Raw genomic sequence first — 26900 nt, forward strand, 5'->3', positions numbered from 1 at the left:
CAAAGCTCACCGAAGCCTTGTTGTATATGTCCTCGTGCACACCCAGCCCGGTCCAGCCTGCCCAGCTGACTGGATGCACTGCTCTGATGAGAATAATCCCCGTGCAGCTCACAAAGGACTTTTACATCCACTGTCTTGTTCTGTCCTCACAAGGCTCTGTGAAGCAGGCAGAGCAGTTATTCTTTCCCTCCCTACTTGTCCTAAGGGAAAAAAGGAGGCTCGGCTGGGTTCTGGGGGAAACGGTCCATTTCACATCTCTCTTTCTCAAAGTCACACAGCTGGCTGGTAGAGCCAGGCCTCGCATTCCCGGCTGGGTGGCTTCGCAGCCTGTGCCCTCCTGGCTCTGCCTCGCCGGCTCCCGGAGGGGTCAGGAGCACGAGGCTGGGCACCCACCTGAGGGAGGCTGCTCGTGCATTACTGCCTCTGTTCCTCCCTCACCCCCCGACGTAGCTGCCATTATCGTTCTGTTCAATAGATAAAGAAATTGAGGCACAGGGAGGGTAGGAAACTTGTGCAAAGTCACACAGCTAGAAAGTGGTGGAGATGGGATTTGAATTTGTTCTTTTTCTTTTGAGATTTATTTTTTTACTTGGCAGAGAAAGAGAAAGAGAGATCGAGGGAGCACAAGCAGGGCGTGGAGGCAGAGGGTGAGGGAGAAGCAGGCTTCCCGCTGAGAGGGAGCCAGGCATGGGGCTTGATCCCAGGACCCTGGGATCATGAGCTGGGCCGAAGGCACATGCTTAACCGACTGAGCCCCCTGGGAGCCCCTGAACTTGTGTTCTTAGTCGCTGTATCCTATGGGCTCCTTGGGAGCCTGTGAGCAACCCTGAGGCAAGGTGGGTCTCTCACATGACTCGATGCCTCAGTGTCTCTCCCACCCAGGGCCTGACACAGAGAAGGGATTCATGAAATGTTTTTGCTTTTTTTAAAATATGGAACGCTTCACGAATTTGTGTGTCATCCTTCTTTGCGCAGGGGCCATGCTAATCTCTGTATCGTTTCAATTTTAGTGTAAAGCCAGCGTGGATTCATGAAATGTTTACTGAAGGAATGGAAAGCCCAGCTTGGTGGGGTGCTCCTGCCTCTGGACTGGCCAGCTCCTCACTGTCTCACAAGGTGAGACATTATTATTACTCTTACAAGTGTTTCCTGACCTGCCAGGCTCTATCCTAGCCCTGGGGGTACAGTGGTGGATGAGCCGGTCTCTGCTTCTGTGGAGGCAGGTGGGGTACAGGTGGGTTAGCTCATAATAAAGGGGTGCGGCAAGTGCAGAGATGGGAGCACCCTGGGTGCTGCAAGAGGGCCATCTGACCCAGCCTAGAAGGGGCAGCCAGGCAAGAGGACAGTGGGGAGAGGATGGGCACATCACATGGAAGGGACGGCATCAACGAAGGTCTGGGTTGGGACCACAGTGTGGGTGAGTGGAATCCACACGAGTTGAAGCTCCTGGGGGATAAAGTTCAAGGCTGGAAGTGCCAGGGGACACCCAAGACTGTCAAGGGGAGCGAGGTTTTAGGAAGCTGGGTCTAGAAAGACAGGAGCACAGGAGGTCAGCAAGGAGAAAGGAATTCGGGCAGTGGCTGTGGTGGGGGGGAGGAGGAGGGCTGACTTCGGCCTGGCTTGACCTATAACTATGTTTGTTGCTTCCCCCAACCCCTGCCCGTGCCAGGGCAAGTTTTACAGTTGTCAGTGAGCTCTGGCAAGGGGGCCAAAGCCACAGATTTGAGACCCACAACCAGCGCTTGCCTTTCAGACCCTCTTGCCTGATGAGAGGAGCAGCTCTTCTCTCAGGGATCTTGACACCTCCTTGCCTTTGTCTATCCCAGGTGACTTCTGAAGGGAGTGCTCTGAGGGTGGGGCGGGGGGCGGGGGCGGCCCAAGATAATCAAGATCATCTCTGCCACCAGACTGACTTGGGTTTCAATCTCAGTCCCACCACCTAGAAGCTATGTGACCTCGGAGAGGTCATGTCACCTTTCTGAGACTGCTTTCTTACCTGAAGTGGGGGGTGATAATGATGCAGCTCTTACAGCAGTTGTGTGTGTGTGGGGGGGCTTCCATGAGCTCTATCTGGAAAGTGTCTGGCATGGTTACAGGTCACTCTCCCCAGACCTTTGTCATCTTCTCTTTTTGTTGTGGCCAGCACATAGTAGGTGCTCAGCAAGCAATTAAGAGATTGCAAAGGGACGCTGGCTGGCTGAGTTCCTACAGGCAGACAATCCAGGGTGACTGGGGTTTCTGAGGAGGGAGGATGCTGTAGGGTTGTCCATCCCTCTGCAGTTCCTCCCAGTCTGTCTTCCAGAGTGGGGTCTTCGGGGTGGGGGCTGGTCCCATCTACTCCTTTGTGGTCCAGCTGCCCACTCCTTCCCCAGTAATTGTGTGGGGAGGGAGGCAAGGTTCTATGCACTTCCATTCTACAGCAAGAGGAAGCAAAGTTCCTCGGAGGCAATGAGACTTGATGAACTTTTCTCCGGAGGCAAGAGGGAGATCTGGGTTCCTCTGTGGGGATCACAAAGGACCCTGAAGTCTCCCAGCAGGGCAGCACACAGAGGATGGGTGCACAAAGGGAGCACTCCTGCCATCTCTAGTGAGGGATTCAGGACTCAGGTGAGGAGAACTTTGCTTGAGATGACTGCGAGTTCCCTGCTTCTCAGCACGCTGCCATCCTGGGGAGGGAGGAAGCCCAGGCCCTGACTACACAGCTGGCCTGAGTGCATGTGAGCTCCCAGAATAGCAAGAAGAGCAGGATGACTGGCTTGCTCAGGACCTGGTTGCTGAGGATGGTGCCTGATTCCAGCTGCTGGGCATCCCTGGGGATTGGGTAACCTTGAAGACTGAGAAACAGGGCTCAACAACAGAATGGAGGCACATGTACACATGGGAGGGGCTGTATCTCCCCAAATTCTTTGAGAGGAGGAGAGTATGCAGCTGGCCCTGGTCTCCTCCTGGGTCCTGCCAGCCAGGAGGGGAAGCCTGGTCAGAGAGGAATGACCCAGGGATGGTCCACCCCAAGGTCCTCCCTGAGATCTGAACTGGAAACTGCCTCTGCTGAATCTACCTGACTTATCTATCTACCCACAATTAGTTATTCCCACAATAATTGTTAACAGGATGAGCCAAGCCCTGTTTATCATTTATATAATCAACCCAGTCAATCCTCACTTTACAGAAGGGCAAACTGAGGCATACAAGTATTAAATAGTTCACGGTTGCACAGCTCACAGGTGACAGGGTTGGGATTTGGAGTCCCTCCTAACACACACAGGGTCACTCCCTCCCATCCCACTGTCACAGAGGGCCACGTGGATCACACAGAGCTCTTGTCTTTAGGCAGCTCATCGCCTGTTAGGGGGCTAAGAGAGGAACAGGTAAAGTATTGTGGGCCTTCAGAGAGGGAAATAGGACCATGGTGACAGGTGTGTGTGTGTATGTGTGTGTGTGTGTGTAGTTAAGGAGCAGGTGCCATGGGCACTTAGACACAAAAGGTGGGGAGGGCATTCCGGATAAGGGAACAGCGTGAGCAGAAGTACAGAGGCAGTAAAATTCTGTGAATATACAACTTGGTTAGGATGTTGGGTGCAAAATGTTGTCATGAGAAATAAGGTTGAGGTGGTTAGTTAGAGCAAAATTGTGGAGGACACTGATCATCAGGCTGTGAATATTGGGATTTGTTCTGAGACTACTTGGTAACCACTGCAGGTTATTAAGCAGGAGGGTGATGTGGTCTAAAGTGCGTTTCTGGAAGGCCGATCTGGCAGTGATGGGTGAAGATGGATTAGAAGGGGACAAGCGTCAAGATCGTCAAAGTCACAGTGGGATGTCCTGAATGTGAGCAAGGAATACACTGGCACAAGAGGGACGTGAGAATAGGGTCAACAGGGCCAGACCAGGAAGAGCTGGGGACTCTGGGTGTTCTGGTTAAGAAAACTGAGAGGCCAGAGATGCCACCGACAGAAAAAGGGGTACAAGACTGGGGAGACTTGATGTTTCTCTGGTCAAGACCATCCACTTGAACACCGCCTCCTCAGTAGGGCTCAGCCTTCTTTCCTTCCAACAGTGATTATGGAAAATAATCACATTCACATACTTGTTTTTGTCATTGGCCAACTAGCCTATAGGAGAGCCCTCTTCCCGGTATCCAGTACAGTCTGGCACATAGTAGGTGATCACTACATATTTTTTGAATAAATACATGAATGGGTGACATATGTTGTGTTTGAGGGCAACTGTGGTACAAGTATGCAACAGCACTGGAAGTCAGGACGGACGTCTGAGCACACAAGAGTCTCCCACACTTGGGAGCCAGCAGCCCTGAGCACAGTGTCTGAGATGGTCCGAAGAGAGAATGGACCCAAAACAGAGGTTGACGATTAACTTTGCATGGAAGGCTGTGAGGAAATTAGTGTGTGTGTGTGTGTGTGTGTGTGTGTGTGTGTGTGTGGTCACTTAGCTACTAATTTGGGACAAAGGGCATTTGACTGGACACTGGTTCACTGGTTGTGCCCCAGTGTGTACGTAGTACGGAGTCTGCCCTTACGTGTTCAGTGTTTGTTGACTGAGTTAGTGTGTGAACGTGCTCTTGGGCCAGGAGTGGATCTTCCTGTGCCTAGGAGGGAGAGCAGGAAGCAGGGGTCAGCGGGTGAGCTGGGGACCCGTCAGCGCCTCCCGCTTGGTCCCCGCCCAGGGCTTCCCAGGTGGGCGGAGCCCGGTGGGTGGCCAATGAGGAGGCGCACCACAGAAGAGCCCGCCCCCAGGACGGAGCTGATTGGCCCGCTTCGCCAGCCGGAAGCCGCACGAGCTCTATACGGGGTTGCCCTGGTGGCCGAGGTAGACTGTCACCTGCTGCTGTCCTGTGCGGCAGGACCAGACTTCCCTCTCCGGGGGAAGGGGGGGGGGTGGGGGCAGAGGCGGGAGGGTCTCCATTGCCTTAGGCCCTTTTTCATTTAGGCAGAGGCCTACAAGGGGTGGTTTTGTGAGTCTGGTTTAGTTGCTCTTTCGTTTAACAGAGTGTATTCCGCTCTACCAGTACCAAGCGCTGTTCCAGGTACTGAAGATTCGGCTCAGACGTTGCCTGCGGGGCCTTACAGTCTATATGAATGGAAGAAGGAAATACACCAACTCTCAGCTTACTCTTTAATTACACACTATTATAAGAGTGACAAGAATAAAAATAATGGGGGCATAATTTAGATTGGGGGCCACATTTGACCTGGCCTTGAAAGGACTCCATTCAGTAAGCAAAAGGTGGTTGGAGGTTTGAGAAGGTGCTGGGAATGAAATGGGCTGACTACATCCAGGGCCAAGCAGCCAGGCTGCAGGCGCAGGCCAGAGAGGAGGGCAGAAGAGGGCAGGTAATGCAGGACTCTGGCTGTGTTCAGTTTAGATTTTTTTTTCCCCCAAAAGGATACTAGGAAGCTACTGAAGATTTTTACAGGGAAGGGCCATGTGTTTTTAAAACAATCACTCTGACTTTGTGTGCAGAATGGATTGGGGAAGAGGGAAAGGATTTTTATGGCGGTGGCCTAGTTTTCCTCTTCATTGTAACTGGTCACTAAAGGGATTTTGAGACAAGGCAATGTTCAGAACCTTGAGCTGCAGGGCTGTGGGTCAGACAAGATGCAGATTAACTCTAGTCCTCTCTGGAGTTATGTGAGTTCACCACGTGGCCTTGGAAAAGCAACTTTCGGGACTCAGGTCAGCAGTGGAGGGAGGAGAGAAAGGACATGGAATGTGTCACAAGCCACACAGGCCTCCCGCTCAGGTGCCCCCCCCCCCCCACACACACACACATCCGACTGCATTCCTTACATCCATTCTGAGGCCTGTTTTCCTTTCCAATGACAATACTACCACGCAAATTTCCTGGCTGGGCTCTTCTCTAGTCCTGGGTAGTTGCAAGACAGGGCTCAAATGTCTGGGCTCCTCCATTTCCTGGCTATAAGCCCCCAACCTCTTGCTTTGATGTTCTGGTTTGCCTACCAGAAATATGGCTACCTAGATCCTTAGTTGGGCAGGGTCCAAACAGCCCACAGCCACTGAAAAATGTCCCATCTAGGTGGCCAACTATGGTTAGACAGGAGGCTGATGATCCCCAGACTGTGGAGACTACAAGAGCAGAGACTGATCAGTTTCTACTCATCACTACATTCCCACCACCCTGCCTGGAGTGGAGTGATTCCTTAATACATATTTGTGGTATGGATGATGCTTTGCCATGGTTTTTCAAGTCTAAGGCATTATCAGCTATAAGCAACACTGTGAATTCATTTGTAACTTTTCAGGAAACACAAAGGATGGTCTTGACATTAAATATGCGCATCAGTTGTAAGATGTGGCCCACAATAGGAATGCTAAAATGTAAAAAGACAATATGTTCATCCAGAACTTGTGTGACTCTCATCCTTCTAGACGCCGACTCATGTGGCCAGTTCAGCTCTAAAGAGCCTATCGTTATTCATTCTCCTGCCAGTGTTTATTTTTATGTAGACGTATCCCCAGGCCTGTGAATTTTTTGAACCAGTTTTCCTTTCCTCCAGAAAGTAGCCAGAGCAGCAGTTGTGCATGGATGAGCCCCCTGTGTCATCTTGCCATGACTTTGTAAAGGACCAGCTCCACAACATATTTTCTTTGGAGTTTATAGGAATAATGGAAGTGACATAAAACTGTGCAACTAGATTCAAATGAAAGGACAAATGTAGTTGGCCAAAATGAACAATTATAGGAAACAAAGGGAAAATAACGATTAAAGATCTTTCATTACAGCCAGCTAATTATCATGAGTTCTGGACTTAACTGTTCAGGCATAGAATTAAAAACCTTAATTATATTGTCACCTTTGTCTCTCAGCTCCCATTGCCACAAATGAATCCATTTACTGTAAGTGCCGCTGATGAGCAGAAATTGATGGCAGTCCCAGCGAGGTGGGAGAGGGGGCCCAGGAGCAGTGGTGGGGGGTGTGCACCAGGCAGGACTACCAGGCCCGCACAGCTGGGCGGCATCTGCATTCCAGGACATTATAAATTAGAAACACTTTTAATGAGACAAATACAGGTTTGATGGATTTTATGATTTCTTCTCCCCTTCAAACCGCTAACAATGCTCCTCCTCTTTCTTCCTTTCTATTAGAGCTGGCCTCTTGTTAAGTGATTGCATTAATGGTCTTTGGAGACAGGCTGAGTGTGGGAGGACAAGGGGGACTTCGCCTGTGAGGGTACTGGTAGGCTCTTCTCTCTAAAGGAAGACAATTCCCAGCTGTTGTTCCAAATGGGAGCCTTTTAAGGCCCAGAGCAATGAGTGGAAACGTGAGATTACTTTGAGATTGAAGGGAAATTGGAAAAAGAAAGATGCAGGACAGTCAGAAAGATAAAATCCTCAAAACTAGCCAGTTGCTTGATTTGAAAGGCCGGCCAGGCTGGTGAGAGGAGCCAGGTGTGGTTACTAGAGGTGGTCAGGTGGTCAATTTCTTGACCTCAGCATGGGGTCTGGTACAGCTGGGAGCAAAGGGCCTTAGAATTATAATCAAACACGGTATAGTGGTCGTGGACACCACTCAGGAGCCAAACTGCCTGGGCTTGAATCCAGGCTCTACCTCTTTCTGTGTGACTCTGGGCAAGTTACTTAACCTTTCTGTGCCTTGATAGCCTCATCTATAAGGTGGAGCTATTCATGGTGCCTACCGATTGTTGTGAGAATTCAAAGAGTTAACATGTGTGAAGCATAGAACAGTGCCTGGCATATTGTAAGAACTACATAAATGTCAAATATACCGAGTTAAAAACAGCCCGGAACTCAAATATTGTCTTCGTTTGATGGCATTGTGACCCTGGACATGTTACTTAACGTCTCTGTTTCTTCTGTAAAATGGGAGGAATCACCATATATACTTCAAAGGTTTACCCTGCGGAGTCAATGAGAAAGTGGGAGCATGTACGGTTACTATGCCAGCTCCAGCTCAGCTAAGAGCCTGCTTGAATTTCAGAGCTATGGGGAGAAAAGGCAGGTACATAGTCATGGAGAAACAACCTAAAATAAGCTGAAAGCTCTCGGCTAACACACGCAGCGGCAGGGGGGCGTCTGGGGGCTGGGGAGGTGGTTTCTGGGAGGCAGGCACTGGGTGCAGAATAGGAGATCGGGCAATGTGGCTCTCCTGACTGGAGAGGAGTCGAGGTCTCTGGCTCTCCTGCAGGTCTGGAGAAGGGGTGCAGGCCTGCCCTGGCATGGGCACTCCTATCTCCTATCTTTGGAAGAGTCGGGAGCCTGTGTTGCCATGGTGACGTGGCTGAGTTAATGGGATGGAACTCCTCAGGGGCTGGCAGTGGAGTGATGGCAGCAGCTCCACCGTGCGAAGATGCCCAAAACAAAAGGGTGACCACCTCGGCCCTGCAGGGTCACGGCCAAACCCGGGCTGTGGGGATTTCAGACTCTGCGGCTCAGAGAACAGGAAGGAGATTCAGCTCTGAGGGCCTTCCCTTCCGTATCTGGGCACAGCTGTCTGCCAGGACAGACAGGAATCGTGGTGCAGAAGAGCTGGGCTCAGAGGCAGAGAACTGACCCTCCCCTGTCCCCCCATTCCCTGCCCCAAACTCCCTGCCTGCCCACCAGTCGGCTTCTTGACTCTGAGCTTCAGCTTCCTCATCTATAAAATAGGACAAACATGACTTGCCTCCTCCCTCACAGGTTGGCTGTGGATGTCAAAACACTCAGTAGGTCATGAAGAGGCAGGAGTTGAGATGGCAGCAGGTGTGGAGGGTCAGCTGGTGCCACCGTGGCCCCAGAGGGTCTGGCTCTGCCCTCCTGAGGACTCTTTCCCATCTGGCCGTCCCCTCTCTTGCCCTACACTGTACTGTTCCTCATACTGCCAAGATTCTTTCACACATTTGTACCTCTGCTCAAATGGTTCTTCTATCTATAACTGCTCCCTCCCCTGCCCTCAGTCTATCAAGGCTGACTCCCCCCCATGCTCTCCTGACCTCCAATCGCCATCCCTACCCCACGAACTGTCCCTCCTCTGTGCCCCACTATACTGCAGAAGCATCTGTCAAGAGAACTGAGACACTATATAGCCCCTGTTTCCCTATTAATAACTCCTCTCCTTGGCTAGACTAAAGCTTCTAAAGGACCAGGGTTTGCTGAAAGCCCATGGGGCTGGGCTGCCCTGCAGTCCTCACTTTCTAGATGGGGAGATTGAGGCTCCAATTAGGCCCACTCATGTGTTTCACTCATGTGTCCCGGGCAAGCTGGAGGCAGAGCTCACCATCCCTGGTCCGTGGTTCAGTCCAGGACTGCCTCCCTCTCTTCATGTGGGTCCCACTGCTGAGGCCCAGTTAGTTGGAGGGAGTATACATTCAGTTGCAGATAACAGGAGTGACTTTAGCTGTTTAGGAAGAAAGGGATTTGAGACAGGAAACTAAGTGCTTATTGTTTGTTTGGAGGGTGAGAGGAGTAAATCCTCAGCTAGGTTTCCAGAAATGACTTCCAGAACAACACCGCAGAACTGGCCTGCCAGAGGAGCACCACCTCTGCCAGAGTCAGGAAAGTGGGGGAATGTGCTGGATCCATAGCTGTAAGCAGTGGTGCCTGGGCTGAGCTTCTTGACATGATGGCTGCTGCAAATACTGCAGCTGGAGCTGAAGGGGTAGAAGCAGCCAGACATGCGGTCCCTGCCTCAACTTCCCCTGCCACATGTGCTATTCAAGTGCATCTGACCAGCTGAACTTAAATCTCATCTGGACTCTCCGCTGCAGGGGCATCCAGGAAATGTGGCTTTGAGCCTTCTTGGCTCTATAGCACAGTAAGGCCAACTGGAAGGGACTGGAAAAGATGTTGAGCACCACACCACTACATCCACCTGCAGCCATGAGGCTGAGCTAAGACCAAGAGTCCAGATCCAAATTGGACCAGGAGGCTTATTTATCTGAGAAGAATCTACCCTTGGCCAAAGCTCCTGCAGTGTCCCTGTTTTATGAAGAGGAGCACTGTACTTAGAGCCCAGCATCCTGGGATCCTGAGCTCTATCAGTAACCGGCGAGTGACCTTGGACGGCTCAGCTGCATACATACATGTACACACCCATGTGCAACTCTACAGCTTAATCTCAGGCCGAGTCCTTGTACTACTGTCATTGAGACCTTGGCCTCTGGGGTCAGGCCCCTTGCCATCCAGGTCACCATTCTGTGAGCTCACCTCATTCTGCCATCATCAGCGTGAAAGCCAGGGCCCAGACATGGCTAAAAGCGCTGGTGTGACTGCACATGCTGCTGTCAGCCAGGCACATACCCTTTATACTAAGCCACAGCAACTTCAAAACGGGGCTGTGGCTCATGGCCTCCCTCCTCCCCTGAAACAGGAACTGGTGCACAGAGAGGTGAGGTGAGGAACGTGCCCCAGTCCCACGGCCAGAGGCAAAATCCTCTTCTGCCACCTGGGATCCCCCAAGCCTCAGTACTCCCATGGGTACAGATGCCTTCCTAATAGTGCGACCTCAAGGGTCCTGACAGGGACTGAGACACAATCCATGCCATGCACTCAGTACAGCACCAAACAGGCTCAATAAACACCTGCTTTACTGTCAACGGCATGTGTGCTTCAAGCCAGAGTCCCTACTGATGTGTCTTAACCAGTGTGTCAGCATTCCTTTGCCTCTCTTGAGAGGGCCGCTGCAGGGCTGCCCCAAAGCCAACAAGCACATGGTGATCATTTAGAGCCTGACTAGGAGCTGACCCTGAGGTCTAAGGAAAGGAGTGGGTGAGTGAGCAAACTGGACCACGGCTTCTCAGCTCCTGCTGCACATTGAGAAATGCCTATGCCGCCTCCACTGAAAGAGATGGGATATAATTGGTCCAGCTTAGGGGTCAGGCCTCATGTTTTATTTATTATTTATTTCATGGCTCCCCAGTGATGCCTTCGTGCAGTGGGGCTGAGACACGCTGGGCCAGGTGTGTGCCTGCAATATGATTGGTTAGGACAGAATAATAATGACCTGTACATCTTATTGGTGTTTGTGTTTGGCCTCTCTGAATCCTTGCAGGATAGGAATTAAAGTCTCCTTTCTATGGATGAATTGGCTGTGGCTTGTGGGGTTTGGATGACCCTGACCCACGGGCCTGGAAGGGCAGTGAGGAGACGGAAGAGGGTAACTTTTGTATTCTTGCTTTGTTAAGATCCCCAGGAGGAATTATCAGCAATAGAGAACCTTTCTCGAGGCCCAGTTCTAGGCTTCTTGTAGGAGTTTGGACTGTCTGGTGGTGCCAGGCTGCCCATCCTGCCTTCTTCTGATCTCAGCCCGTCTTTGTCTCTGCTGCAGGGGACATGCACGGGGCCTCGCTATTCTGCAGGGCAGCCTCCAGCCTGTCCAGGCTGAGGTAGTCCAGAACTGCTATCTGGAGCCTAGTGCTGTTCCTTCCAGAGGACCTGTCTGTGTGGTGGCTTCTGGAACTCAGCTGACCCCAAGAGAAGTTTGTCACATGGGCCTGGCTCTCAGATCGGCTGCTCAGTCCTCCCAGTGAGCATTTCACCTCCGGCCCCACGAGTGTAGCACATTCATCACCCCAAGTGTCTCAAACAGTGAAAGAGATGGGATTATAAATGGCACCGGGAGAAAAATGGAGATCTTGCTCCCGAGTAAATGAATTTATCTATTCCCAGACCCAGGTCGGACAACGCCGGGCGGAGGAAGTCATTTATCTCTTTGAGAGATGATTTTAGAAATATAGTCATGGATGTGTCAGTTCTGTGCTTTCCAACTTCAGGGTGAGATAGGAAGAGCCAAAGTGTCTTCTGCCATGGAAGACAGCAGGAGGCCCCACAGTGACCAACTGCTCTGCCTGACAGCAGGGTCCAGGCATCGGGTGCTAATTACCACATCCTCTTCTGAATTGGAGTCTGTGTTGTTCCTCTTCACTTCCTTTTGATTATCTCAGGGCAATTTTGAGAGAGCCAGGGACGAATTTAAGCAGAGCTAGTGCGCACATTATTATGGCCTCTCTCTGGGCTTAAATGGCTCTCTCGAAAATAGGCCTTTTTATTTATCTTCACTCCTCCTCTCCTTAAATTGTAGCCCAGCCCTAAAGGCGTGGATTGATTGTGCATTTCCTTTGCCTCGGAATGAGCCTGTTCATCACTTTTGAGGGTCTGAAAATAGGAGAGGAGGTAGGTAGGGATGCTGAGGACATGGCTCCTCCCACTAACCTCTCCTGCCCACTCAGACCAAAGGCAGCTCTGCCTCCAAATTTGATTTTTAAAGAAGCCACTTACAGTTTCCCTTAGGGACTGGTAGGTGCCAAGTTTGCACAGTGGGTAACTGGAGTTTTTATTTCCTTATGAGCCAATGGACCTCAGCCCTGGGACAGATGCTGTTAAAGACAGGTTTAGATGAGGGAAACTGGCCCCAAGCTGCAGGTGGAGTCAGAACAGATGGGCCCTGGGCCAAGAGAGGAGGCTGTTTCTGGGGGCATATATCAGTCAGGGGCCTAGGAATTTTGTCCCAGGACAATGATCTTCACCCTGAGTTTTGATCTGGGAGTTAATGCCAAAGCTAAAGCTGGGACCAGAGAGCTAGGTCACTAACACTTTCTACAACATCCTTCTAGTCTCTCCTTTTTTTTTTTAAATTTTTATTTATTTATGATAGTCACACACAGATAGAGAGAGAGAGGCACAGACACAGGCAGAGGGAGAAGCAGGCTCCATGCACCGGGAGCCCGACGTGGGATTCCATCCCCGGTCTCCAGGATCGCGCCCTGGGCCAAAGGCAGGCGCCAAACCGCTGCGCCACCCAGGGATCCCCCTTCTAGTCTCTCCTAATCTTAACTTTGTCACATTTTAACTTACAAAAAAATATTTTTATTTATTCCTGAGAGACAGAGAGAGAGAGAGAGAGAGAGAGAGGCAGAGACACAGGCAGAGGGAGAAGCACGGAGCCTGATGTGGGACTCAATCCCGGGTCTCCAGGATCACACCCGGGGCTGAAGGTGGCGCTAAACTGCTGAGCCACCTGGGCTGCCCAACTCTGACAACTTTCTGGGGGATACAGAGACCACACTGTGCCTTGGCTTGTGCCTGCCCCTCGCTGATACAGGTGGTCCTACAGGCAACATGCCCCACTGTGGCACAGGGCACTGTGGGTGGACTTCAGGTCGGAGGAAATCATGCCGGTTAACCTGCACAGTTACTCTATACGCGGCCCTATTGCCAAGTGCTTCACATCTATCAACATCCTCTCAACAGCTCTATGATACCGTACTTATCCCCATCATATAAATAAAAACCTTGAGGGGAAGAAAGGTTATGTCCTTGCTTATGGTTACACAGCTGGTGAGTGGTGAAGCCAGGATCAAACCAGGCAATCTGCACCTCAGCTGGAGCTCTTAGTCACTGTCCCAGAGAGCCTGTGCTGGGAATGTCTCCCCAATGACATTGGGGAATGTCTCCTGGTTGGCCCGGCTGCCATTGCCCTGGGCTTGGCCCTCCTGGCCAACCTCTCCCTGGATGCCATGTTTGTAGTGTGGCTCCAGCCTGTAAGGACCATTCTAACACAGAGAGCTCTCCTACACACTACTCCCCTCCCCTCATGTCCCTCCCCACCCCCTTTTTATGACTCCCAGTCATCTGATTCTGGGTCCTCCTGACCCTTCTAGTCTACCTTTCAAAGGTTCTAACCAGTCAAACAAAAGGATTCATCACCTTTTCCAGATAAGGCATTTCCTTGCCTCCTAGCATCCCTCCTTCTTGGAATGCCTCTTCTCTTTCTCCAGCTTGCTCTCCCCTCCATCACACCTTCCCAGCCCTGAACATACAAGTCCTAACCAACTGGGCGCTATGTTTGACAGTTGCTTTGTTTGTAGAGGAAGTTTTATTGCTTTTCTTTTTGAATCCTAAAATAATTCAAGTGTATTTTAAGAAAATTGGAAAAATAGTGGCACCTGGTTAAGCAGCCAACTCTTGATCAAGCCCTGTGTTGGACTCTATGCTGGAGCCTACTTACAAAAAGAAAAGAAAAGAAAATTTTTGAAAAACATAGACACTCTCTCAGAAGGAAACAAAAAAGCCTGGGATCCTACATCTGCTATCAATGTTTTGGCATATATGTGTTCAATCTTTTTTTTTTTTTCACTTTTTAAATCGTGAAGTATTTCAAATATAGACAGGATAGAGAGCAATACAACATTTCCCTGGGCACCCAATGGGCTATGTTTAGATCAAACCAGTAATTTTTCTATGTATGTATGCAAATTTAGTTTTAAACACTCCTTTTGTTTAGTTTTAAACACAATTTGTACATGGTGGTGTACAAATTGTCCATACTATTTTGAAAGCTGCTTCCTCCTCATCCCCCACCTCATAAATCACAAATACTTTCCCATGACTGAAGAGTATTCTTTGAAAAGATGTAAAATAGCCTATTTGGTGAACCAATCCCCTATTTTTGGAGATTTAGGGGCATATGTAACAGCAAGTAAGAATACCAACTTTAATGCATCTTGGCAAGCATTGAGTATTATAATTTTTTAAAAGACATTGTCAGTTATGAATGAATAGAAAAATGAGTAGTAAGAGCTCTTTCTTGGGAGTGATAAGGTCTCCTTGAAATGTTGTCATCATATTGCCACTCTCCTTGTGGCCAGCTCAGATGCAAATGCCTGTGCAAATACATGTGGTGATGGTGGTTGGGGGCGAGATCAGGGCAGAGGGCTGATTTCCAGACCATCTCAGTGTGGCTTTTAGACTTCAGCCAAGTCTGTGAAGTGACCATGCAGCCAAAGTAATCACCCTTCTATGGGCCAGGCTAATGTGCTCCTCCCTTGCTGCTTGGATCAATACTATACTTACTGCAGATTAGCTAAATGAGCCAGCGCAGCTGGGAATGAGCTTCTAGAGACAATTACTATGGGAAATGCAGCCATATTTTAGTGGGCACCACATGCATGAAGCTTTTTGCAAATATCAATATATATTTGCTTGCTTGACAAAAACAGATCAAATGTAAGTCAAGAAATTAATCCAAATGATTGGACTGTAAATGATCCTTGTTGTGCAAAGTGTGGCGAAACCTTGACCTTTTCAATGGTTGTTGTTGTCCAGATTGCCCTGGAACTAACCAGCCTGGCAAAACTGGCTGGTGGTTGGCCCGTACTGAGATCTGCAAGTTCATCCCGGGCAGAAATAGTGATGATGCTGACAGTGATAACCATTCATATTTGCATAGTGTTATCTCATTTGTTCTTCACCACAACCTTGGAATGCTCAATAAATGCTTATTTAAGAAGTCAATTCATTCTTTAACGAATCCTTTTTTAAAAAAGATTTTATTTATTTATTCATGAGACACACACACACGGAGAGGCAGAGACATAGGCAGAAGGAGAAGCAGGCTCCCCGATTCCCAGACCTGGGACCACGCCCTGAGCCAGAGGCAGACCCTTCACCACTGAGCAAGCCAGGTGCCCTCAGTTGAAATTTGAAAGATGAGAAGAAACAAAGCAGGAGCAAACCAGGGCAAGAGGAGAGGGGTTGTTCCAGGTGACAGCCTGCAAGGAGGCCAGCAGTTACAGGAAGCGGAGGGCTGTGGGCCGGGCTGAACTAGGGTGGAAAGGGAGGAACAGCACTGGAGTCAGGCGTCAGGCTGGAGAAGCAGCCAGCAACCAGACCACAGGGCCCTGTGAGGCATGGTAAGGACTTTGGATTTTATTGTAAGGAGGACTGGGAAGTCATCAAGGGGCTTATGTAGGGGAAGGACAAGACCCAATTTACACTGTAAAAAGATCACTCTGGGCCCTGAGTAGGGAATGAAAAATGTTCTATATTCATTTGTCTAGCTGGTTGCAGAAGAATAAATGTAAGTAGACAGGCTGGCGACGTGGGGGGAACCTTGGGTAGATCCTCTGAAGGGATTTCTGGGATTTGAGGACCTGCCAAAGCTGCAGGCTCTGGTTCTGACTTGTTTCTGATTTCATGTGTTATCTCAGTTTCTCTTTCCTCCCAGGATAGTTTGTCACTGGCATGATTCTTGGCCCTGTTAAATGGAAAGGCAAAGAATGGAAGGAAAAGAGAGAGCTGGGAACTTTGGGTGGATGTAGCAAGGATTGCAATCATGCCCTCCCAGGCTGAGGTGCTCTGGTGTGTTAGTTTTCACTCCAGAGAAGAGCATGGTAGCTCCTCCTCACTATTGGCTTGGGGCTCTAGGGCATGTGGGGAGGTGTTCTTCAAGGGGAGCCCTACAGTGAGTTGGGCAAAGACTCCCCCTTGCTCCATCACTGGGCTGTTGGTGGCCAGGGTTTGGGGAGCAAGTGGCCCAAAGTTCCTTTCTCACAAAGAGTGGGTGGCTTGTTGGCAAGGCCACCTGGCCCTCAGGCTGTGCCTGGGTTCTTGAGATCACCCATCCAGCACTACCCTGGCCACAGCCCACTCTTGGGCAGCCGTCTGTGGTTGGCTCTGGTGTCCTGCCCTGGGATCCAGCAACTCCCCCGTTATCTCCACCTGCAGCCTTCTGAGTTCCCAGCACACCTTCCTGATCCCTACATGTACCTGTCAGCTGGAGAACAACAATGCCTTTTTCGCCTTTGCAAACAGGCTTCCATTCTAGACAAAGAAGTCTTCAGTGTAGGGAGTACGAAGATAGAGATACCAGTTCCCCTGTTAGGCTGTTAGCAAAGTATAAAGTTAAACAAGGACTCAAATATTTAAAGGGTCAACACTGAAAGACTGGGAAGAGAATGGACAACTTCTAACATAGTAGTAGGGAATGGCTAGAGAAAACATAGCCAAAAAAAAAAAAAAAAAAAAAGGAAGAAAAAGAAAAAAAAAAAAGAAAAAGAAAAAGAAAAAGAAAAAAGAAAAAGAAAGAAAACATAGCCCAACAGGTGGCTAGATGCCTTATGGTACAGCAAGTGATGGACAAAGAAGGAGAGTGAGAAAGAGAAAAAGAGAGAGAACAAGTTGAATTTCATTTCATAAACAGGTTGAACATTCTTATCTGGCCCCAGTAAACCTGGGGGCATATTTTCTCAGGAGGCTGATGGGTGGAGGCCATGACAGGCACCTCTAGTGCCCATGTGTGCCAGACAATGATGTACACATCTGGTACGCCTTAATTTTTTTCTTAGATTTTGTTTATTTGAAAGAGAAAGAGAGAGCATGAGCAGAGAAGGGGCTCAGGGAGAGGGACAAGCAGGCTCCCCACTGAGCACGGACCCCACCCACTTTCCACCCGGGCCCCAAGATCTGATCTGAGCCAAAGTCAACCACCTAACTGACTGAGCCACCCAGGTGCCCCTGTTACTCCATAATTTTAAACTCCTTGGGGGCAAGGTCAGACCCACTTCCCCTCTATATGTTCCCAGAACAGGGAGGTCCAGATCCTACAGAAGGAATATGAGTGTGTATTATTGTTGTCCAAGGAACACTTCCTTTTGGCTCTTTGGCCATCTTCTGAAAGAAGTGAATTCCAATCCCACTCTGAAAGTGAAGGAACAAAGTGAACAGAGAAGGTCAGGGACCCACATGAATGTGAAATTCCCAGGGAGGAGACTAAAAGACAGAACACTCCAGGTTTTGGGGGATTCGAAGCTCTCCCGTCACACTGGCTTCCCTTGCCCGTTCCTCCTCCTCCTCCCCCTCGTTCCTCCCTTCTTCCTCCTCCCCCATCTTTTGACTTTGGCAGTTTCACTTGAAATAAAGCAGTTGCACCAGTTCACATTCCCACCAACAGTGTAAGAGGGTTCCCTTTTCTCCGCATCCTCTCCAACATTTGTTGTTTCCTGCCTTGTTAATTTTCCCCATTCTCACTGGTGTGAGGTGGTATCTCATTGTGGTTTTGATTTGTATTTCCCTGATGGCAAGTGATGCAGAGCATTTTCTCATATGCATGTTGGCCATGTCTATGTCTTCCTCTGTGAGATTTCTGTTCATGTCTTTTGCCCATTTCATGATTGGATTGTTTGTTTCTTTGGTGTTGAGTTTAATAAGTTCTTTATAGATCTTGGAAACTAGCCCTTTATCTGATATGTCATTTGCAAATATCTTCTCCCATTCTGTAGGTTGTCTTTGAGTTTTGTTGACTGTATCCTTTGCTGTGCAAAAGCTTCTTATCTTGATGAAGTCCCAATAGTTCATTTTTGCTTTTGTTTCTTTTGCCTTTGTGGATGTATCTTGCAAGAAGTTACTATGGCCGAGTTCAAAAAGGGTGTTGCCTGTGTTCTTCTCTAGGATTTTGATGGAATCTTGTCTCACATTTAGACCATTTGCTTCAACGTGGATGGAACTGGAGGGTATTATGCTGAGTGAAGTAAGTCAGTCGGAGAAGGACAAACATTATATGTTCTCATTCATTTGGGGAATATAAATAATAGTGAAAGGGAAAATAAGGGAAGGGAGAAGAAATGTGTGGGAAATATCAGAAAGGGAGACAGAACGTAAAGACTGCTAACTCTGGGAAACGAACTAGGGGTGGTAGAAGGGGAGGAGGGCGGGGGGTGGGAGTGAATGGGTGACGGGCACTGGGTATTATTCTGTATGTTAGTAAATTGAACACCAATAAAAAAAAAAATGAAATAAAGCAGTTCCCTGAAAGGTACACGCGAATTTCCCCTTCTGAGTATAAGAAACTTGAGGGCTTCTGTTCAATTCTCTCAGCCCCAGAGCATGGGGAACCACGCGAGACCTCTGCCATCCCAGAGCTGTGGTGACCATGGGAATGTCCATCGTTCGTTCTCAGAGCCTTCAGGATGAGGCATCACAGAGATGGCTCATAACCACCCCGGTGACCTCCAGCAGAGACACGCCAGGAAGGCAGGAAGGGGCCGTGCAGCAGGATCATGTTCTGGACTAGAAAGTACGTCTGCTCATTACCCGACCTTTGCTAAGTACATCAACTAATGGAGCGAGAGACATGAAAGATCTTCACAGGCCATGTGGAAATGTAATTCAAACCCAGCCCGAGGAGGTCACAGTAAGTTAGATTAATTTTCATCCAGCCTTTCCTTACAGAGCTAACCTTTGCCTTACAGGAAAGTTCTTTAAAAAGAGATAAGTCAGTGTTTGTTTGGCATTTGAAGGCGTTTTAATCCTAGCAACCCTGTTGGAAGTGTCCCCATTCTGGGGGGACTCAGCCCAGGTTACTATTTATTGATCCTTTACATCAGAGATAATTGTCCTGGGTTTGAAATCTATCAAGTATTGGAAATTCAAATTAAGCCATTTGTGAAGTTCTGTCTAATGAGGGTTATCAACTGCCAGAGTGGGTTGTTAGCAGCCTGGTGGGCCTCCTTGCACCTCGGCCGCTCCTGTGGGAGGGGAGCCGGCCGAGGCCTCTCTCCAGGCACCTGGAGGGCCAGTCACTGGGCCCTTCCTTTGGTCTCTGCCCCACTAGTGGCAGCACCTGTCACTCTGCCGGTCCCCCACCCCCGCCTTCCATGTCTTATCTTCCCCTTTCATCCTCTGTCCTGTCTCTCCTGTCCCCTCTCTCTACTTCCTGTCCCTCTCTTCTGTCTCCCAGTCAGCTTCCTGCCTCTTTCTCTCTGGTCTGTACCCAGCCTGTCTGCCATCCACAGTAAGACCAACAAGCTTTACCAAACGGTCTCCCACCAGAGGCCTCTGACATTCTCTACATCCTTCTTCAGCACGTTACAATTTGACAGCATGAGAGCCTGCGTTATCAGTTTATCATCTATTTTTTGTTTTAGCGCTTTTTATTTTCGTGTGAAACTGTCTTGCACCTGCTGCGGGCTGCCTCCTAAGAGCTGGGTCCAGGGCCGATGGGTTCCTGTGCTTCCTCCTGGGCTCTCTGGGTTTTCTAGAGTGTGACCTTGTGTTTGCTCAGCTCCAGACTGGGAAGTTCTATTGCTCATCGGAAGCCTGCTTCCCTTTTGAGCACTTTAACTATCTTTTTCAAGACTTCGTGGGTCATGAAGTTTCTTGTAGGAGATAAAGGGTCAGATTGGTGACGTGTTGGGAGAGAGATGGTTGACAGGAACTAGAGAGGAAAAGGAGACACCAAGGAGGAATCCTCTCCTCCTCTCCCTCCCTCTGACTCCTCCTTGCCTCTCCCTCCTTCCTCTCTTCCCCTCCCTCTTTCCGTCCCCTCTCCCCTTCCTCCCCCCCCCTTTACATCTCTCCTGTCAACCTTCAAATCTTTGTTCATCCCCAGTACCCTAAAGCCCCACATGAACTTCTTGTTGTTTGTCCTTATTTCCTCTATCTTCTACTTCTCTCTGCTTTAACTGATGAGTGAGATTTTTTTTTAAAGATTTTATTTATTTATTCATGAGAGACACACACAGAGGCAGAGACATAGGCAGAGGGAGAAGCAGGCTCCTTGCAAGGTGCCCGATGTGGGACTCTATCCCGGATCCCGGGATCATGCCCTGAGCCGGAGGCAGATGCTCAACCGCTGAGCCATTCAGGCATCCCTGATGAGTGAGAATTTTCCTAAATGAATTTTTCAGCAAACTGTCTTCAGCCCTCTTGCTAGACCCTCTCTGCCTTTTGGTCCTTGAGGACCACCCAAAGAGCCTGTGTGTCATTTTTAAGAAGCTTGGTTTGTTACAGGGTCAGGAATGGAGAAGGACACCCCCCTGTGGCAGTGTACAGGAAATGGGGGTTGGGGGCGAGGTGAAGAGGGTCAGAGGACAAAGCATCAGGGAACCAAGCTATAGAACAAAGCTCTACAGAGCTGGCATGCCCACAGGGTGGGTTGGGTAGCTACAGAGCCCGAATCAAAAGAGCTTGAGCTCTGGGTATTTATTGGCTCCAGATATTGGCCTCTAGCCATTGCCTGCAGAGCCTCCACAGCATCAGCAGGACACTGCCTCTCTTGAGGGGCAGTTTTGCCTAGTGGTCAGACACTGCCTGCCTTTGAATCCTGGCCCACCTCTTAGGAGCTAAGTATCCTCAGGCAAGTTACTTAACATCTTTGTACCTCAGTTTCCTCAGTCGGGAAAAACTGAGGGGGATAAAAATGGTATTACCTTGTAAGGCTGTGAATGTCAACTAAGTTAGTGTATGTAAAGCGCCTACACTTGATAAGCGCTAGATAAGCCTATGTTAGTGTCCTGGGGCAGCTGGAACAAAGGTGTCTCAAATTGGGCGGCAAACAACAGCAATTACTGTCTCACAGTTCCAGATGCTAGACGTCACAGCGTCGGCAGGTCTACGATCCCCCTGAAACCCAAAGGGGAATCCTTCTTTGCCTCTTCTGAGCTTCTGGCAGTTTGCCAGACACCTCTGGAGTTCCTTGGCTTGCAGATGTGTCACTCCAGCCCTCCATCTTCACATGGAATTCTCTTTGTGTGTCTTCACAGCATTTTTTTCTCCTTGCGCATCTGTCTCTGTGTCCAAATCCTTTCCTTCTAGGACACCGGCCGTATTGGATAAGGGCCCACCCTCATGACCTCATTCTAATGATAGATTTTCCCTAGGCTTTGGCAAAGATGTTGTTGCACTTCTGGGCTTATAGTCCACCATCTTAGCTTGTACTGTCTTTTCTAATCATTTCAGCAAAAGTCTTCAATTGTTCCTGTCTCTGCTTGGAACATGTGCCCACTCTGGAGCCAGTCCCTGTGATCAAGGGCATGTGTGACGCTCACACTGGCTATCTCAGGAGCCAGGGGCTGGGATCAGGGCCATTCAGACTGCATAGGTTGTGAGTTGGGCAGAGGTGGTCACCCAGAATGAGCTCCTGTATCTCGTTCCCCATAGAAGAGGTGCTGGGCAGATAGGAGAAATAGATGAGCTTAATGCCTTGAAAGAACACAGTCAAGAGGCCTGTAAAATTGTCTTCAATTCTTTGATTGCTGAAGTGGGGTTGGGTTTATTTGGAGAAGGATGGTCAAAGAGCTGGGAGAAGACCAATGGGCAGGAGGACAAGAGGCAAACTTAAGCTCAGGGTGAGGAAGTGCTTCTGATGCACAGAGCAGTTAACAATGCAAGAGGGCTTTGCCTTGGGAGGGGTCAGTGTCCTGTTCCCAGAGATGAACAGGAGCGGCTGTGCATTTTATTGAGAATGCTGTAAAGGCAGTTCACGCAGTGCAGAGGGAGTGGGCTTTATCACAATTCATTACTGTGACCCACGGAAATGGATTTTTATTTTGCACCAACACATACCCCCTCAGAACAAAAGTTTCGTAAAGCAATTTTACCTTTACTATAGGCAGTGCGCTCTGACCTAGTCCCTTCTCTTCTATTTCATTTTAAAAACCCTCTCAGCTCAGTAAATTGATTTCCCAGGCTGGAGTTTGGAGACCTGGGCTAGGTGACCTCTGAGGTCAGTGGCAGCTCTGTGATTCTGGGATTCGAAGACAGGAACCATTGGGCCAAGCGGGAGGAGATGTGGTTTGGCATTAGTGAGCATCACCTATGTAACTAGCGGGGACACTGGGACTGGGGCCCAGCTCTCTGGACAGCCAAATTAGTGTTCCTTTCATTTGGCCTGCAGGCTGACTTCTGATGATTCTTCTGGGCCCTCGCCTCCATCTTTGGGTGACTGCCTGTCAGCCTGTGAAATGGGGCGCTTGTGACCACATCAGCCCTTTGCCCGGAGACCTCCTGGGGGTCTGCCATTGTTCACGGGGTAGAACTCCAATGTCTTCACCTGCTGGACACACTGACACTTCCAGGAATCTTTCCCACGGTTGCCCAAAACTCTGTCCCCTTTGAGCTGCCCCTCCCTGCACACCCAGGCCTCCGATCCCCTACCCTTAGTCCTGCCCTCCCCTCCACCTGGGTGTCCTCCCTCCCTCTTCCTTTCACCAAGTTCTCCCTGTCCTACCAGGGGCAGGGCCATGCCCCCTCTTCTGGGAAGCCCCCCTCTTCTGGGGGGATGAGCCCCCATTCCTTAGAGGAGCCTGGGAACCGAGCCTTGTAGACCAACATGTGGTCCCTGCTGTGACCCTGAGTGACACAGGGAGACCCTGGAGGGTTTCAAGAAGGCAACTAGACTAATGCTGTTTAAGCATCACTCAGGCTGCTGTGTGAAGAAGCTGTAGGTCAGTGAAGAAGCAGAGGGACAGCAGGGAGCGTGCTTTTCCAGGTGGAGACGGAGGTGGCTCAAGACAGTGTGACCATGTGACCAGGGGTCCGATTCTGGGCAGACTCTGAAAGTAGAGCTGATTCGGTTTGCTGACAGATTTGATGTGGGGTTTGAGAGAGAGGAAGCAGGGATGATTCTGAGGCTGTTAGTGTGGGCCACTCAAAGGATGGAGTTGCAGTGAGCTAAGACGAGGAAGCCCAGGTATAGAGGCAGTAAGGGGAGAGCAGGTGCTCAGCTCTGTATGAGTTAGGGCTGGAGCCTGGTGACCCTCCATAGCTGACGCCCGGACCTGGACACCCGGGTCCAGAGGCCAGGGCAAAAGCCCTCCAGGCTGGGTTGATCAGCATATGGATTCTCTGTTGGTGGGGTGCGTGTGTGTGCATACACACATACACACATGTGTGAAGGATGCGAGGGGAATGGCTGGGAGAACCTATGATGGCTCTCAGACCCAGGGCTGCCCTTTCCTGGCCTGTTCTGGGCTAGATGCTGAGGGAACCTTCCAGGGGCTGCCCACGCCCCCTGGAATTCCACAGTGGGCTCAACAATAATGGGCCCACATCACTGAACTGGGGAGGGCGGTGAGGAGTGGTCTTGATATTGGGGGGTGGGATAAGTTGCCTCTGAAGCCCCTTCCCACTGCGATTCTGGGACTTTCTGCAGCGCCAGGGCTCCTCTCTCCTCCCCTCCTTGAGGTTTTCACAGTCTGCCCTTGCCCTGCCCTGTGCCTGCTTGGTTCTCATGTGGAGATGTTCCCGGTACTTCCCACGTTTTATTCCGTCTCCTCAAACTTTTGAAAGATATTAGTAGCGTGCAACCTGAAGAAGAGAGGGGCGTTGACAAAATGAATTCTGACAAAGATAATTGTGTGAATCCTTTGTAGCTCAGCCCTGAACTTGGCTCCACACTGTCAGTTTTTATTTCATTCAAATCCTGGAGTTGAACGTCTGCCTGCAGGTGAGGGAGTGGTGGGAGATGAGGAGGACCAGAGAGGGGCTGCAGGCCCAAGGCAAGATTTAGCTCCCCGTTGCAGGAGCCTTCTGAGGACAGGGCCACAGTGGCACGTCCCGGGGCTTCCTTTGGTCTGGGGGCCTCCAGAGTCTCTGGGACGAGCAGAGAGACAGACGTGTGAGGGACTTAGGGGACTGCCACATTGGCACCACCTGCCAGGCTGGGAATCGCAGCCTTAATGAACATTGAGTTCCTTGATGAAACAGGCACAGGCTTGTCTCCCGTGGGTGCGAAGAGGGGGCCACTGGCAGGAGGGGGGGCACTGTGACCTTGTAGAACTGCACTGCAGCCGCTGTTCTCAGGGCTCCCTGTAGTCACAGCCAACTGGGGCCTCTGGGCCACCACTGCTCTCAAAGAGTGCCCCTCATGTCCAAATGCTCTCATTTCACATTTTCCAGCTGTTGTTCGTCGGACAGCCCCCCAACACCCAGGATCACGGTCTTTCTTCAGATCAGGAGCTAAGCGTTCCCAGGATACTTGGAGCACATCTTCCCATGGATAGATGGGAGGTTGAGCCTTTGCCCATCCTGGCCCCTGGGCCAATGTCCCAATTTCTACCCTGTGAGACCCAAGTCACCCTTCAGTCCCTTACTCGGCCTCAACATCTTTCTCAACACAGGCTCTAAGCAATCACACTAAAAAATGAGCATTGGCAAGAGAAATGAAGCATATGTAACATGCCTGATCTAGAAAGAGAAGCTAAAACTTAAGCAGCATTAGTGTTTTAGTGATGTTGGAATTTAGTTTATACGTGACCTGCCCCCTAGGTATCAGAAGTTGGTCTGGCCCCTGTTATGAGAAAGTTTTTCCTAATTGTTTGGTAATGATCATTCTGTGTGATTTTTTTTTTTTTCTGTGTGATGTTCTTAATTAAGACCACTGAGATTTGAAGGACTGACGGAGAAGCCATCCTCCTGGAGGGCAGGCTGAACCACGCCATAGCTGTTTACCAATGTGAGAAAATGCATAGAGACATATACCTGAATTCCCCATATGAGAGGTCTGACCATGTAGGTGATTATGTCCTATCAATCACTTCAGTGAACAAATCAGTCGAGCCACTAAAATTGGCCCAAACCCTTACTCAGGCAATTTCCATAGAAACTAGCCACCCAGAGCTGGCTAGAGCTTTTCCTTACAGCTTTATTTGGGATGCTCCCTTGGCCACCATGGCTCGGAATAACGTCGCAAAGAGAAGGGTGTGTCGGGAAGGGGAAGGCGTTTCTTACAAGTGAGGGCCCCTGAGATGACTTTCTGGCAAAGTGAGAGTAGTCGGATGGGAAAGGCAGCAAGTCAAGGTGCACTGTCTATCAGCTACTTCTCTCAGCTGTAGTGTCCTTTTTTGATAAAATGAGGACTTGTGCCTCCAGGTGTGACTCAGAAGACCTGGTTTTTGATTCCATGGTTTTGAATGAGCACCCACGAGAGGTTAGACTTATTGAAGACCAATATGTTTATATTTGGTTCTGGGCACTGGGCAGGTGAACTAGGTGAGCAGAAGCCAGCTTCTGCTCTCAGGAACCTCACATACTAGTAAGGGATGGGCCCGGGATGCGTAGAACTGTAATACAGGCAGCATGGCCAGATAGAGGTGTAGACGCTATCCCATGGGAGTCTGGGAGAGGGAGAACCCAGCTCTGTGTGTGTGTGTGTGTGTGTGTGCATAGATCTGGGATGGGTTCAAGGAAGTGGGGGCACTGAGCAGAGCCCTGACAGCTGGTCAGGGTTTGGAAATGGAGAGGAAAGGATGTCTGCTCTGTCCTTGACTCAGGGCCTGGCACACCAGAGATGCCCCGGAAATGCTTGATAACCAACTGCTGGATCCCTGCACATCTAGTTTCCTCCTTTGGTTCCCTCAGGCCATCATATGGTTTTTACAAAAATTAATTCTGGGAGCAGGATGACAAAAGGCAGACCAGACAAACACAGTCTATCACTTTGTCGGATGTCTGTTTTGAGACATCAAAAGCCTGGTCAGAATCATTTGGAGGCCAGATACAGAGACCCACAAAGAGGGCATTAAGAAGATACTGGAGACTCTCAGGGCATCCAGTTATAAAAGGTATGGACCTCAGGGGACCTGGAAAGACCTCAGGTGTCTAGATCTTCCACTTTGCCACCTACCCCTTCCCCTGCTCTACCACAGAATGTCTGTTTTTTTCTTTTCTATCTCTTGGACTTCTATTACATTCTGTTGGCTCTGCACACTGGCTTTTCTGCTTGTTCATCTTCTCACGCATGACCCATCAAGGCCTCCCTGAAATGGTTCCTTTAGCCCTCAAGCCTCCAAGGCCTTCTCACTCCAATCCCTGTGGTTAATTGGCCAGTGTCTTGTGCCCTGACTCTGAAGTCCCAGGAGAGAGTCTGCTGGTGTCAGCTTACATGACAAGTCTGCCCAGTCAGCTAGGAGTAGGGGCACGGCCCTCGCACATCATGGATGTTCCCTTTCTAGCTGCTTTTCCAGGAAAATGGTAGAGAGCAAATGATAGGCTTCTCCAACAGGAAGAGCATCCCTCTCCTGGGCTGATGCAGAGGCTCCCACGCCCAGCTCTTTAAGGTCTTAAAGTACATGGCTGATGGGTGCTATTCCTACCACTATCAGTGTGATTGATAGTAACACCACGAGTGGCTTAGTACATGCACGAAGGGTTGTCTTTGTCTAACAGCGTCTACATGGCATCTTTTCTCTCTATAGAGTTAATCAGGCAATTTTTAAAGAGCATTTTATGATGCTGCTGAAAGAAGGAATGATGGAAGGTTATTCCCCCTCCTCCCCGGCAAGCCAAGCCTTTGTCACCATCAGCTCTCCCAGGCTCCTGGGTGGGGGCTGGTGTCTATGAGCTGACTGCCCCAACAGAGACATGGCCAG

At 49.8% G+C, this 26900-nt stretch overlaps 1 long non-coding RNA gene and 1 other non-coding gene across 5 annotated transcripts in view; one reads left to right on the forward strand and one right to left on the reverse strand.

The window, feature by feature from the left end:
- Window positions 1–926: 926 nt before the first annotated feature.
- Window positions 927–1028, reverse strand: LOC140642098 (U6 spliceosomal RNA). Its single transcript, XR_012038665.1, has one exon. It is a non-coding gene; the product is annotated as a U6 spliceosomal RNA (small nuclear RNA).
- A 222-nt stretch (window positions 1029–1250) lies between these two features.
- Window positions 1251–26900, forward strand: part of LOC140641685 (uncharacterized) — a 31989-nt gene continuing 6339 nt past the window's right edge. The window contains exons 1-3 of one of the 4 annotated variants that reach the window (XR_012038286.1): window positions 1251–1417; window positions 18202–18280; window positions 18710–18943. This is a non-coding gene — a long non-coding RNA (uncharacterized lncRNA). Of the gene's footprint in view, window positions 1418–18201; window positions 18281–18627; window positions 18944–26900 lie in introns of all 4 variants that reach the window. The other 3 variants (XR_012038285.1, XR_012038287.1, XR_012038284.1) reach the window with 3 other exon arrangements.

This window comes from Canis lupus, chromosome 10, assembly GCF_048164855.1.
Source record: "Canis lupus baileyi chromosome 10, mCanLup2.hap1, whole genome shotgun sequence".
Classification (NCBI taxonomy): domain Eukaryota; kingdom Metazoa; phylum Chordata; class Mammalia; order Carnivora; family Canidae; genus Canis; species Canis lupus.